The 12,979-nt window shown below is 36.1% G+C and overlaps 1 long non-coding RNA gene across 1 annotated transcript in view; it reads right to left on the bottom strand.

Moving 5' to 3' along the window:
- Positions 1 to 1,256: 1,256 nt before the first annotated feature.
- LOC104915443 overlaps positions 1,257 to 12,979 on the bottom strand; it is a 12,767-nt gene continuing 1,044 nt past the window's right edge. Inside the window, exons 2-4 of the long non-coding RNA XR_002110185.2 lie at positions 10,842 to 10,928; positions 8,758 to 8,811; positions 1,257 to 4,448 (exon numbers count right to left, since the gene is read on the bottom strand). This is a non-coding gene — a long non-coding RNA (uncharacterized LOC104915443). The remainder of the gene's footprint in view (positions 4,449 to 8,757; positions 8,812 to 10,841; positions 10,929 to 12,979) is intronic.

Genomic DNA, 12,979 nt, shown 5'->3' on the forward strand with positions numbered 1-12,979 from the left:
AAAGAAAAAACCAACACAGTGAGAGCAAACGAAAACCGAAAATGAAAAAGTAAGGTCCATGGCCAGCGTGGTCTTGGTGGGAGGCTGCATTCTCTCAGCAGAAATAATGAATTTCAAACCTTAACCCAAACTTTACTCACAGCCTGATGGCAACTCATTCAAACTGGAGAATCACTCTGATGCTGTTTCACAGCTGACAAGATTCAGCCAATGTACAGCACACAGAGAAAGCCTAAGCTGAGCTCTGCTTTTAGCAGTTTTATGGGAAATACTGCCCGAGGAACAATTATTTAATTAAATAATACTTGGTTGAGTAGCCTCAAGAGCATGGCCTATATTCATATTCCCTATTTGTTGCAGAGAAGTTAAACTAGATGAACTCTAAAGATCCCTTCCAACTCTAAGGATTCTATGATTCTATTCTGTGATTCAATAGTGATACAGCAGTCCTGGTAGGAACTTATTTTCTGGTAGAACAACATATAAACATGTCAACGCAGAGTACAAATAGCTCAGTAACATTACCATTAGTGGAAATGAAGTACGCCTCATCATTACCATATAATTTGATGGGTTTACCCGTGCCCAATAACCAAGATGAAATCAGAATAGAAGGGGGATAGTGAGAGAGGAACTGCTGTCAGTGTCACGCGCAGCCTGCCCACCCAAGAACACCTATCCCCCCTAAATCACACCCCAGAGCAGCTTCCATGCGGCTCCAACTTCTGCTGCCTGGCACTGGAACATCCTCAGGCTGAACACTCCAACCCAGACATCACCTGCAGAGAAGCTGGCACGCAGTGCTGATACACTTTGGAAACAGAACTGCTGAAATGGCAAGCACTCAGAGTTCAGTGCTTTAAAACCATAATCACGTATAGAAGCTTTCAAGAACAAATTTTGCTATCTGTATAGTGACATTTCCCTCTCCAGGAGTACTCTCAGAGCAAATGTCTCATAAATCACTTATGTGCCTATTTATTTATGAGGCCAAAGCAATAATCCACTAAATCCACTCCCAGTTGTTTCATCTTAATCGGCTTCCCAACCTGTTGTCAGTACAGCCATGAAGGAACATGATTACGTAACTTCAGTATTAATCTGAGCACTATTGCTATTAATCTGAGAACTACTGCTGCCAAAGGAGGGAAAAAAGCATGACTAGAACTTTTATTCCAGCACATCAGCTGTTATTACCTGGGAGAAAGTTGATGCTTTTTGATAGTAGTCCTTGAAAACAAACAAAGTGGTGCAAGTAGTTTTGGATGTGTTTATTGTATGACTTGGTTTTTACATTAAATTAACATACACAAAAGTCCCATTACTGTTACAGGGAACAAACTCACCCAAGGAGTTTCCAGTCCAAAATACTAACAACTTGTAAGCACCCTGGTTCAGTACAGAGATTAACGCTAACCAGAATGTGTTTGGAATCAGAGTAATAAAAACCTCTCAGAAATTACTGTTTTTCTTTATTTTACATGTATCTAAATATTTTGAAGCACGCCCATCATCCGGCTCATCTCTGATATCCCTCCAACACCAGGTCACATTATGTCATTTGTTCTAATGTATATCAGTGTGCTTTTTATTTTTTATTTGTTGTAAATTGTTAACATTCAAAATATTTTTTGTAATCTAAGTATTTCATATATACTGAATACCAAATGATTTCATCTGTACCTTTTACTTCACAATTGTTGCACTTGGCAACATGTGGAGCTTCAACCAAAAACAAAAGGCAAGAAAAAAAAAAAGAAATTGCAAAAATAATTTTAAAACAACAAATAGAAGAAAGTGATTTATTAAACTGCTTGAACCCACACACTTTTTTTTAATGCCAATAGACATCTATCTGGTTCAGCCGGCAAAACTATTTCAAAAATAGAGGTTTTTCACATATGCAAAGTTCAGAAGAAAGATGAATCTCTGAAGGGAATATGCTTACATTCACACACTTATGAATGGAATGAATTTTACAGTTTCGTATTCTTTCCTATTTTAACAAAGATGATCAATCAGAAGCAAGTCTTTTCCTTTCCAGTATGTCACACAAATATTGCAAAATATGCAGAAAAGTACACTAAGAACAGCTTCAAACATGTAACTCAAGTGCAGTTCATTATTACAGCTCTGTAGAGATTTCTTCTCTTTGCCACAGAGGCAAGGAGAAACTTTACTTTGTACTTGTTTCAAATAAATAGCTTACAGTACATAGAAAAATGGCTTACATTCACATAAAATAAGAGCTGTTTTTCACAATGTTCCCACTCACCTTAACCTAAATATTCCATCTACAAAAGCTTCTTTTTGTAGTTTTGGACAATAGATCATGTTTTACTTCAGTCAAACAAAAAAATCTCCCTCCTTTTTTCTCAGTGATGGGAGAATATAGGCCCAAGCAGTTGCATAATGGCATCACCTCACTTGGTTAAAGAAACAACACCTACATAGGCAATTATCTCGCAGGCATCAGTATTATAGAAAAGAGTTAAAGCAACAATATGGAAATTATTCACTCCTTACACTAGGAAATAAGATAATTCAAACAGATATAACTTTGATTACCTGGTAAAATTTCAGTTCTACACTAATTTTAATTCCACAGCTTTACATACTAAACAGCCTAAGAAACCATGACAGAATCAGTAAGTTTTTAACGTCAGTTTAAAATATATAGGTATGTATCTAATACTCCCAAATAGCACTCATTCTTGCTTTTAATTGCCAATTTTTCCTCATCTCTCTTCCACTAAACTTGGGTGGGGGAAAAAAAAAAAGAAATTGTTTCCCCAGGAACTACTGCCTTTTGCAGCTTTTCTTGCTTTTCCTGCTGCTGAACTGTAATCACACATTTGGATATTAGCTCATTTCAACTCCTTTTACACGTAGGTTAAATCTGACTGAAAGAGCTCTCAAACAAACTGCAATTTTCTCTACTCCTTGCCACAAATGATCCCACTGCTTTTGCAAGCATTTGCAAAGAAACTATATGCTAAAATTACAATTGCTTTGCAAGGAAAACAAACATCCCACAGTCAGAACTCCAAGAACTGCAAGCTTTGTACCTCCTCTTTCAAAGGATCTTGGAAAGCACTCTTCGGATACACACGATGTTCAAGTATCAGCATAACATTTCCAGCAGAGATTAAAAAAATAATAATAAAATCATTTTTTCTGATTCTTCCCTTACACCCCAAACTTAACGTGCAGCCCTTCAGCTGAGACAATATAACTTTTCTTGTAATCTCAAAGCCACGTAAACCTTGTACTTCTACCAATCACTCAATTTCCCAAAGCAAGGCATTTGAAACTGCCAGCAATCCTCAAATATTTAAAAGATTATCTAGATAGTTCACACACTACTGGAAAACACCATCCAGATGGCTTCAGAACAACATACAGTTGTACCAGTACACTATTCAACTACTTTATATTTGTGTACATCTAGGCAAATACTCAAACGTGACAGTTCTCTATAAAAATATAGAAGCAATGCTCTAAGTTTAATTTCAATTTGCTTTTCTGCCCTTGGCTACATGAAAAACAATGAGAACGTACCCCTCTATGCTGAAAGTACTTCACACCTATGCTCAGTGTATGCATCCATCCACTAAATCAAGTTTTCAGTTGATTTGACTTTGAGGAACCGAGCACTGAAAAACAACAACAATTTTTAAAAAACAGTCTACAAGGGGACCCATTTTATTATTTGCATTATAGTTGAATTGAGAGACATTTCACATTTCTTTTCTCTAAAGAAAGTTTTGACGTGAGAGGCCACATGAATGCTCAAAACTTAAATGATCTGAAGTGCCTCAGCTGTTACAAGAAAAACTGGTGTGAAGGACAGAAGTTGTTGTGTGATATAACAAAAGGGAATAACTTATAAATACTAATATTTAATCATGCACAAAGTATTTGAGAAACAAATATTCAAGAAAGCATTTTATACTAAACTATTTTTAATATTGTGAAGTGGAGACAAGGAAAAGTAATAATATTAATAGAACAGATGTTAATATATCTCAGACAAATTACATCATCACTTCAGCGTCAACTAAAATTTACTATTTCAGTATCTTCAGTGTCTGAATTCAGTTTTGTGCTGTGAATGTAACACCACAAAAGGTGACATTTCTTCCCTCTTCTTCACTTGCAAATAGTGTACATATACAATTTATGCATATTAAGTTCTGTTGCATACAAACTAAACATTCTAAGAATAACAGCTACCTAAAGCCCAACTGAGGTATATTGAATACTGAGATGATTCAGTCGTTGTAGACCATGAGCCATGCAACCATCACAACAGCAACTCCAAACACTGGCAGCATAATGAGGTTTTTATATTTCTGCCACGATGATTGTTCAATTTCTACTTCATCCCTTCTCCTCTTATTCTTTCTTCGTCCTTTTAATCTGTTTTCAAAAGCTTCCAGTTCAGCCTAGAAGAGAAAACCAGAAGTTGTTGATATTGCATCAGGAGTAAAAACAAGGAAACATGGAGATTTTAAATAACATTCCCCAAAGCCATTTATAAAAATACCAAGCAGCCCAAGAAAGTTATATATCTCTTACAGGTAAAACGAAGCACCATATCTCCCATGCTTACAAAGCATTTTGCTTCCAAGTGTTAAACCACCATTTAGCTTCCTACAAAGCATTGCCAAAAATGCAACCAAATGAAGTTTTACATATGATTTCTACCTCAAGTTAAATATACTAAGCCAAAATTAGATTGCTATTTCCATACTATAGGCTAAAAATAGGGGAAAAAAATATTTTCCCATTAAAGAAAAGCACTCGTAAGTATTTAAACCGTTAAAATAACATATAGAAAAGCACTGGCTGAAATTTTAAAAGATGACCTTCCTGTAATAAGGATGTACTCTCTTTTTTTTTTTTTTTAATTAAAAAAATAGACATGTGGCACTCTTCAAAGAAAGCCCTTATGTTCAGAAAAGAAGCAAAGCAACTGGAAAAAGAAGAATGTCAAGCTACTATCCTGAACAGCAGTTTCAGGGTCATGTCTAGAATAGACACAATAGGATCCTCTGATCCCTCTTCCTCCCCTCATCACACTCCAGGAAGACCCCTCCTCTTAAAAGGATATCAGCTCAAGGCAAAACTCTTCTTACGTTGTGAAGCTGGAATAAAATTGGAACTGTGCAGCTTGGATGAAAGACTTTAAGAGTGGGACAGGACTCCAGCAATGAGCCTCCACTAGAGCCATCTGACTGCTAGGAATGCCACAAAAGATGCTGTAGAGGTGAGTCGACACAGATTAGAAACAGAAGATCTCTGACAAGCATCTGGTATTTTTAGTAGGACTGAAGGAGTTGGGAGCAGACACTAGATGCACTAAAAGACAGAACAGAGATCAGAGAGGCAGAGCACAGCAAGCCAGGACTGGCTGGCAAAAGGCTCAAGACTGAGTTTCAGCAGAGGAAATTGTGGACAGTGAACAGAGCAAAGACTGGGTATGAGACAATATAAATCTACATGACTTCACATAGATGCCAGGAAAAAGGGATCTTAGACAATAAAATAAGTCCATTAAAGCAAAAAGAATCAGAGTGTTTTGGGAAATGGGCAGAGAAGCACTCCAGTTAATATAATTTTAATTTGGAGCTCAAGATTGTCTGGTCTTCCTCTACAGACAGCAAATTCTTGTCAGCTTCATAAGGCACATCTCACTTCCCTTCCTGCGCCAGATACCACCAGTAGCAGAAGTGAGGGGCCTGTTTTAATGTCTGTTACTTTGTACCTAATAAAGGAAGAAACTTGCACTTCCCTGACCACACAGGAGAAAAATTCAAAGTTCTACAACCTGTTATTCAAAACAAATTACTTTCAACTAGCTAATCCTCCCTCTGAGAAGTATTTTAATGAAACAGTTTTTCAAAATCCAAAATGTGGAGATAAGTGCAGAGTTCATAAGATTTTATATATGTCAATATTTTACAAAAACACTAAACAAAATTTGGGGCTTCTGCAGTTAATAAGTACACATGAACATGAAATGCCTCATGAACTGCAGTAAGATGAATTAAAATATAGGGCTTGAATGTTTAAGTAACAGCTACTTAATTGCTTTCCTAGAGATTTTCATAAAAACCCAGCTAAAAATGAACACGTTAAATAAAAAAAAAAGAGCAAAGATTTGTAGGTTCGTAGGTACAGAATGAGAAAGATGCAATCTCTATCCTTACAGCTACGTACTGATTTTATATACTTGTCATCATACCACAAATGTCATCTCAGTTATCTTTGAACAAGTACCAAGGAACAGTTGTGCCCAGCCTTCAGATCACCTTATTTTTTCTAACTAAACAAGCTCTTGTTTTTATTTAGAGCAATAACTTATCTTCTTTGTGTAGTGATGCATTAAAAGTGAAATGAAATGCATTTATTTGAGCTGTATACTCAAGTCTCTTGTCAGATAACATGCAGTTTAGAGTAGTTCAAGTACTAGATTTTGTTCTTTGATGTATTACTCTCTATATTCTCTCTGCACTGGGAAGAATGGCAGCCCCATAGAAAAGAAACTTCCATCATTTGCAGCTGTCAAAACTCTGACCTCACACAATGCCTCTGAATTGAAAGCAGTTGAAAGTGGGCTGAGGCATTATGAGAAGCCCAACCAAGCCATCTCTCCTTCCAACAAAAAACAAGCGATTCCATTTATAAGTGTCATTATAGAAGTATAGCAAACACCAAAATGCAAGTTTGCAGACTTACCAAAGCACTAACTAGTTTACAGCATTAATAAAAACAGATCTCAAGAAGCTGCAAGCAACAAATGAACTGTCTATGCAAAAAGGTACTAACGACATCAGAAAGATGGTACAAGATGCAAACCTTTTCAGAAGGTAGTAAGAACATATATAGATATACATATATATGTATATACATATATATGAAGCAGCACCCCATGACAGTAATGTGCTTCAAGTCACATCACCAGATGGTAGATAACGAGATCAAATTGGAAAGGAACCAATGTTAGCTACATGGCAGCAGGAATTTAGGGCAGTTCTAAAGACTATTTATTACCTACATTTGTTCTTGAATAATCTTTGTTATGCTATACAACTGGCCATTATTAATTAATCTATTAATTAATGGGCTTGATTACATATAGGTGAAGTCTTCCATCCCTGAAGTCACAGTCCATCACAAAAATATGCATATAGAAGTGTTTGTTGTGTTTGTTGTACACTGCACAGCATGCTGCTGGACTGTAGTTCTGAAAGCACAAGTAGAAAGCAATGGTGATGTGACTGGAGGGAGAAACAGGCTCTGCTGAACAATTTTAAGACAATGATGAACACACTGCTGGTGAAGCAATTCTGCTACACTGGAAGGATCATAAATTAAGTGGCTTTGATGCAGAAATCATTACTGACTAGAATCCCTCCTGCAATCAGTGCAATACAAGCACCAGCAACTTTGAATTTCTTGCTTAGCAATTGTAAGCATATCGTTTACATGAATACAAGTCAGTACTGTTTATGTCAGTACTTAACTTCCAGCCCTGTCATTTACAGACTATCTCTCCCCAACAACATGTTTCAAACGCTTCCTATGAGCTACAATTCCTGACCTCTGTCCTGGAACTAACTTCAGTGTAGAGAACAAAAGAATTAGACAAACTGTCTGTGAGATGTATGAGGGAATGTATAATCAATATTGTTAACAGCTGTGGCATGACTGTAATAATAAACACTACATGATGACCACAAAGCAATGCCTGCCCACCTGGACACCAGGCACAATCGTACACAGAGAAAATCCTGAAAGAGAAACAGAAATAGGCCCTGGTGGAGCACCAGTTAACAGACACAATACTTAAAGCCAGTTAGGCAATTAATCAAAGTTGTACCAGCAGAGAAGCTCCCTACCCAAGAATGTCCTAATGAGATTGGGAGAAAGGTACAAGATAATCAGCCATGTAAAGCAAGTCTTCTGCACCCACTCCAAGCAGTGAGCCACTGCTGCGATAAGAATGGAATGTGCAATCCAGTTGAAAACTCAAGCATAATCTAATAGAGAACTGTTTTGATAAATGAGTAAAAGTCAGAAACCACACACCAGACTTAGAACACGACGTCAAATGCTCTGGCACAGGCATACAAGCCTGTTGGAAGGAGTGCATTGAGGCTGTAGCCCCCAGATGATAAACCTGAGCTAGCTGTCACCAAGCTTACAGTTAATTTCTGAAACAAGATTAGCGATAGTGTTTCCACGCAGCTGGCACGGAAGCTTCTTGGATTACAGTGCCGACAACATACATTCACCAGAGCCAGCTTACAAAAAAATTCTCCACCCCCACCAGACCTTGAAGGACAGAGACCAACTTAGGTTTCTTCATTCTCATGAAGGGGAGAAGTTTTACTCAATAGTTCAAATCCCTATAGAGGCTACTTAGTAATTCTGTGAGCTTTATGCATTATAAAATGATGGATAAAAATTAGAAGTATTTCATATTTAAAAAATAATATATATAATATAGTTATTCTAATGAGACATCAAACTGATTACCATTTTGCCCATAGGTATGAGAATTGTTAGAGAAAATATGCTTGCTTTTAACCACTGTAGATCACTCATGGCACACACCTAAGGGCAACGTAACAGCTGAAAACAGCAACTGGGAACACCACTGTACGAAGTATACAACTTGGGCTGCACTTGCATCAAATGTTTTATTAACAGAAAGTGGGGGGGGGGAGGAAGAATTAAGTTTGATACCTGTTGTCTTCGCTTCTCCTCTTCAATAGCAGCTTTGGCTTCTGCTTCTTTTATCTGTCCAGACATACAAAGTGATAAGCAACTGTTGTAAAAGCAAGTAAAACTATTCTCTTACAGAGCCATAATTACTCTATATAGAACAGTTCTCAGAAAAGTGAGCAAAACTTCCACCAAGTGAGCTATGAGCTTACTCAGATTCTAAAACCTTCTCTGAAAAACCTCTATCAATTCATGTTTGAAAAACACGGAACGTAAGAGATGCTACCACGTTACAAAACCAAACTTATGACTAACTGGAAAATTCAACTAACAAATAAAAACCTGGGGAAAAAAAAAGTTTATTCATTAATACCAGGGAAAATTTCTTAAGAAATTCACTCCAAGCTTTCAGTAACTCAATCCTCAATTCAGCACACTGTACACTGATAGGTAATTCCTACATATGTATATAATTTACGCACATACACACTTCATTCTAAGTAATTCAAATACACCCTGACTGCTAGAGCAAAAGGAAATCTCCACATTTGTACTGAATGACATATTGGATAATGCACACTCAAATTGCTCTAGAGCCCTTGGTGTAATGCAAACTGTCAGTGTAATTACATTTGCTTCACCATCAGAAAGTTCTATGAAAAATAAAACCCGGAACTACAACTGATCATTCTATAGAACTGTTACAAAGCATTCAAGACAGCAAATTAAATGCCAGAAATTACAAGGAAAAAGAATGGCACAGAAAATATTAAAATATAAACATACAATGCACTTGAATCATAGTTCCTGCAGTATTTTGATCCTACAATAACAAAAGGGTGCGAAGCCTGAACATATATGAAGAACAATAGGATCTCCTGCCTAGATAAGAGATGCTTAATTTGAATTCATCAGGTAAAAAGCAGGTGACTGACAGGACACAAAATCCTGAAGAGGGTGAAGATACCAAACAAGAAAATACATCAATAAGTATTTTTCATTACACAAAAACAAAGGCATAAAATGAAATCAACAGGAGGCAAGTTTACAACAGAGGGAAATATTCTACTTCAGCTTAACACTTGGTAAACCTAGAAATCAAGTGCCACGTGATATTTATATATATCAAAAGTTTATGGCAGCTGAAAAGCAATTAGACCTACTAGCAAACTGAATATAGATGCATCAAAGCCATCAAACATTAAGACACCAGCTCTATCTCTGAAATTCTCTCAGTCAGGGATCACTACAGTGACAGCAGTACCAGTATGCTGAGTCAATGTATGTGTGTCTGCTGCTTGTGTGTTTTTCTTACTGTATCCACTTAACAGTACTTAAGTAAAATAGATCACAGAATTGTAGAATGTCCTGAGATGTCATAATATGATTGACAACTTGATATTAAAAACCATCTTAATCCCAATAATCAGTCTATGTGTGTACATATGTATATATATATATATAAACCATTGACAATATCATAATTTGCATACTAAAAATGGTAATTAACCAAATAAGATATGCACAGATGGAATTTGTTCTGTCTCTTCAGGTGAGATTATGCAGCAGTTTCTTCACTTCACACAGAAGTGCTGGAGAGCATTTATGTTTACAACAGGCTGAAAAGCACATGCAATTACTGAAAGGTCTCCATGCTTGAGGCAGACACCTAATACTATGAGATAGTCAATTATGTGTCACACAATTTAAAGATCACACTTGACCAACCTTCAAAGTAAAAGTAAGGCTTAAATGAAGTGAAGTGCTTCTATAGCTCTTATTAGCAGTGATGATTTTATTATCACTGATTAGCACTTCTTGGTTGAAAAGAAAAACTCCAGTTATAACGTACATTGAAAATAAAGAAGAAACAGAGTATTATCTTAACACAGTATTTCATTGAGTTAGTTGACACTATCTACAAGTAGTGCGATTCTGAAGAATAAGCCAGATTTAATTATCCAAAAATTAAATGTGCAATTAAACTGTACACTGACTTACACTGCATTTCTTGCTGTTATCGTCTTGAAAAAATAATGAGCTGCTTGTTTTTTCCAACTTTTCAAGGCAACAAGGATAAATTATAACTAAAGTGGATACGCTACCTCAGACGCCTTCCGTTTCATTTCCTTGCATAATGCATCACACTCCAATGAAACTTGGTCTTCTTGTATCTTGCTGCACTGTACTTCCTGTTAAGTATAAATTGAGTTGTTTGTAATTCATTTCCCTACATTAAAATAGAATTATAATGTTCATTTTGTTAAGAAAATTATAAAACATTCTTATTTGGCATAATTACAGAATGAAGCTAATCTATAAATATTATTTGAAACCGTAACTGTATTCAAGCATCCTTTTCTATTTTCCTTATTTCTGATAAGCTTCTGAAAGTAAGAATAAATCAAACAGTCCAGTTCAATTTTCTTGTCTTTTTTTTCCACTTGTTTATTTAAGACAAAGCAATATAACCTTGTGAACTCTGTTAAAAAAGATACCATGCAGAGTAACTAATAAGTAACTCTTAGGTAATTTCATACCAATTCTCACAACTGGCTGAGATTACAGGGCAAGGTCTGGTCATGGGAAGATCTCCTTTACTTCCTCTACTTCCTCCCCCTTACATTGAAGGCCAAAAAACAAAAACAAAACAAGCAAACAAACAAAAAAAACAGAATACCACCACAGACAGAAAGTTGTTATCTATACTATTAGCCTATGAAGAATTTTGTCAGGAAAGCACAGTAACATAACCAGAAGCTATTCTGGTTTTCATACTATTAACGATATGTAGAACAAGTTTTCAATTGTCATAACATATAACAAAATCCAAAAACTAACTTTCTATCACAGCAATTCAAGCATGTTAAGAAAAACCACCTGCCTAGATGGTTAAGAATATGGTCCACTACAAGTTGATGGTTACATATTCAAGTGGTTTATATGACTTTGTATGCTCACATGCACAGCCTCATGATACAACAGTTAACTTCAACACCAGAAAAAGAAGAAAGAATTCTTCTGTTCTGCTCAAATTATGAACCCCTACATTTGATATTAGTTATGATTGTTCAGATGAGGCATATATACAGGGGAGGTTGGAATAAGTATCCTATCAACTACCAACTTCACCAGTAGTATACACAGACAGAAGACTGGTACTTCTGTAGAGGAGAATTCAACTGCAAATTTCAGATACTGAATTCTGTTTCTCCTTATCTTTAAGATCACACGGAAGGCCACAGTCACAAAGACTAAATATACACGTAGACTATCCTATCCAAAACCTAAGAAAGAAGTTCACTATCTGCTATAAGCAAATTTGCATAAGGAACTTCTGGAGTCAACAGATAACCTAATTATGATCACGGCATGGGTAGATGCAAAAGATAAACTTTAAAAAACATCATCTTTTACACTACAGAAATGGGTCAGATTTCATAGCTGCAACTGATACATGGTCCAATTATCAGTGGCCTATTTGTTCTATCATCATTTACCCTCTATACTGTAGTTCTCTATGCAAACAAGAGCATGGATTTGGGGCTTGACCTGGAAACAGTGAGATGATATTTAAGGCAGGGATAGTTTTTAATTCTCTTTCTGAAAGCAAACACCATTTCATTAGGTATCAGAAGGATCACTTCATGGCTATTTAAATGAGTGGCTATTTATTCTTTAAATAACAATTAATAACCACTCATAACAACCTCTCCACCTTATAACCAAATTTACAAGACTGAAAAAAAAGTAACTGTCATCAGATTTAAAGAACATAAAACTTTCAGAATAGCAGATTCGGAATGTTCCATATCTGGCCAGTCTACGAGTGAAAAAGTAAGCATCCTAAAAATTAATTTCATTGCTTCTTGCTACCACACTTCAGTTGGACATCCACATAAACACTGAACACATCCTGGGACAATAAAATCTGAGCTGCTCTAAACACAAGTAACTATATAGTGTCAGAACTCATCAGAAGATGATATTACATTTCACTTTTCTAAAAACATTATGAATATTAGGGACAGTAACAACTAGATGTAACAGACCTATCATGGAAATACCCATCTTCCTTATTCAATTAAGCTTGGCATAAGAAGCAGGCATACTTTTTAATAGGTATACAGAATAGAATCATAATAGATTAATTAAGGTTGGAAAAGACCTTAAAGATCATCAAGTCCAACTGTCAACCTGTATCTCATGGAGGAAGAAGCAGAAGTACAACTATATATACTCT

This window comes from Meleagris gallopavo (assembly GCF_000146605.3).
Source record: "Meleagris gallopavo isolate NT-WF06-2002-E0010 breed Aviagen turkey brand Nicholas breeding stock chromosome 4 unlocalized genomic scaffold, Turkey_5.1 Chr4_random_7180001879938, whole genome shotgun sequence".
NCBI lineage: Eukaryota > Metazoa > Chordata > Aves > Galliformes > Phasianidae > Meleagris > Meleagris gallopavo.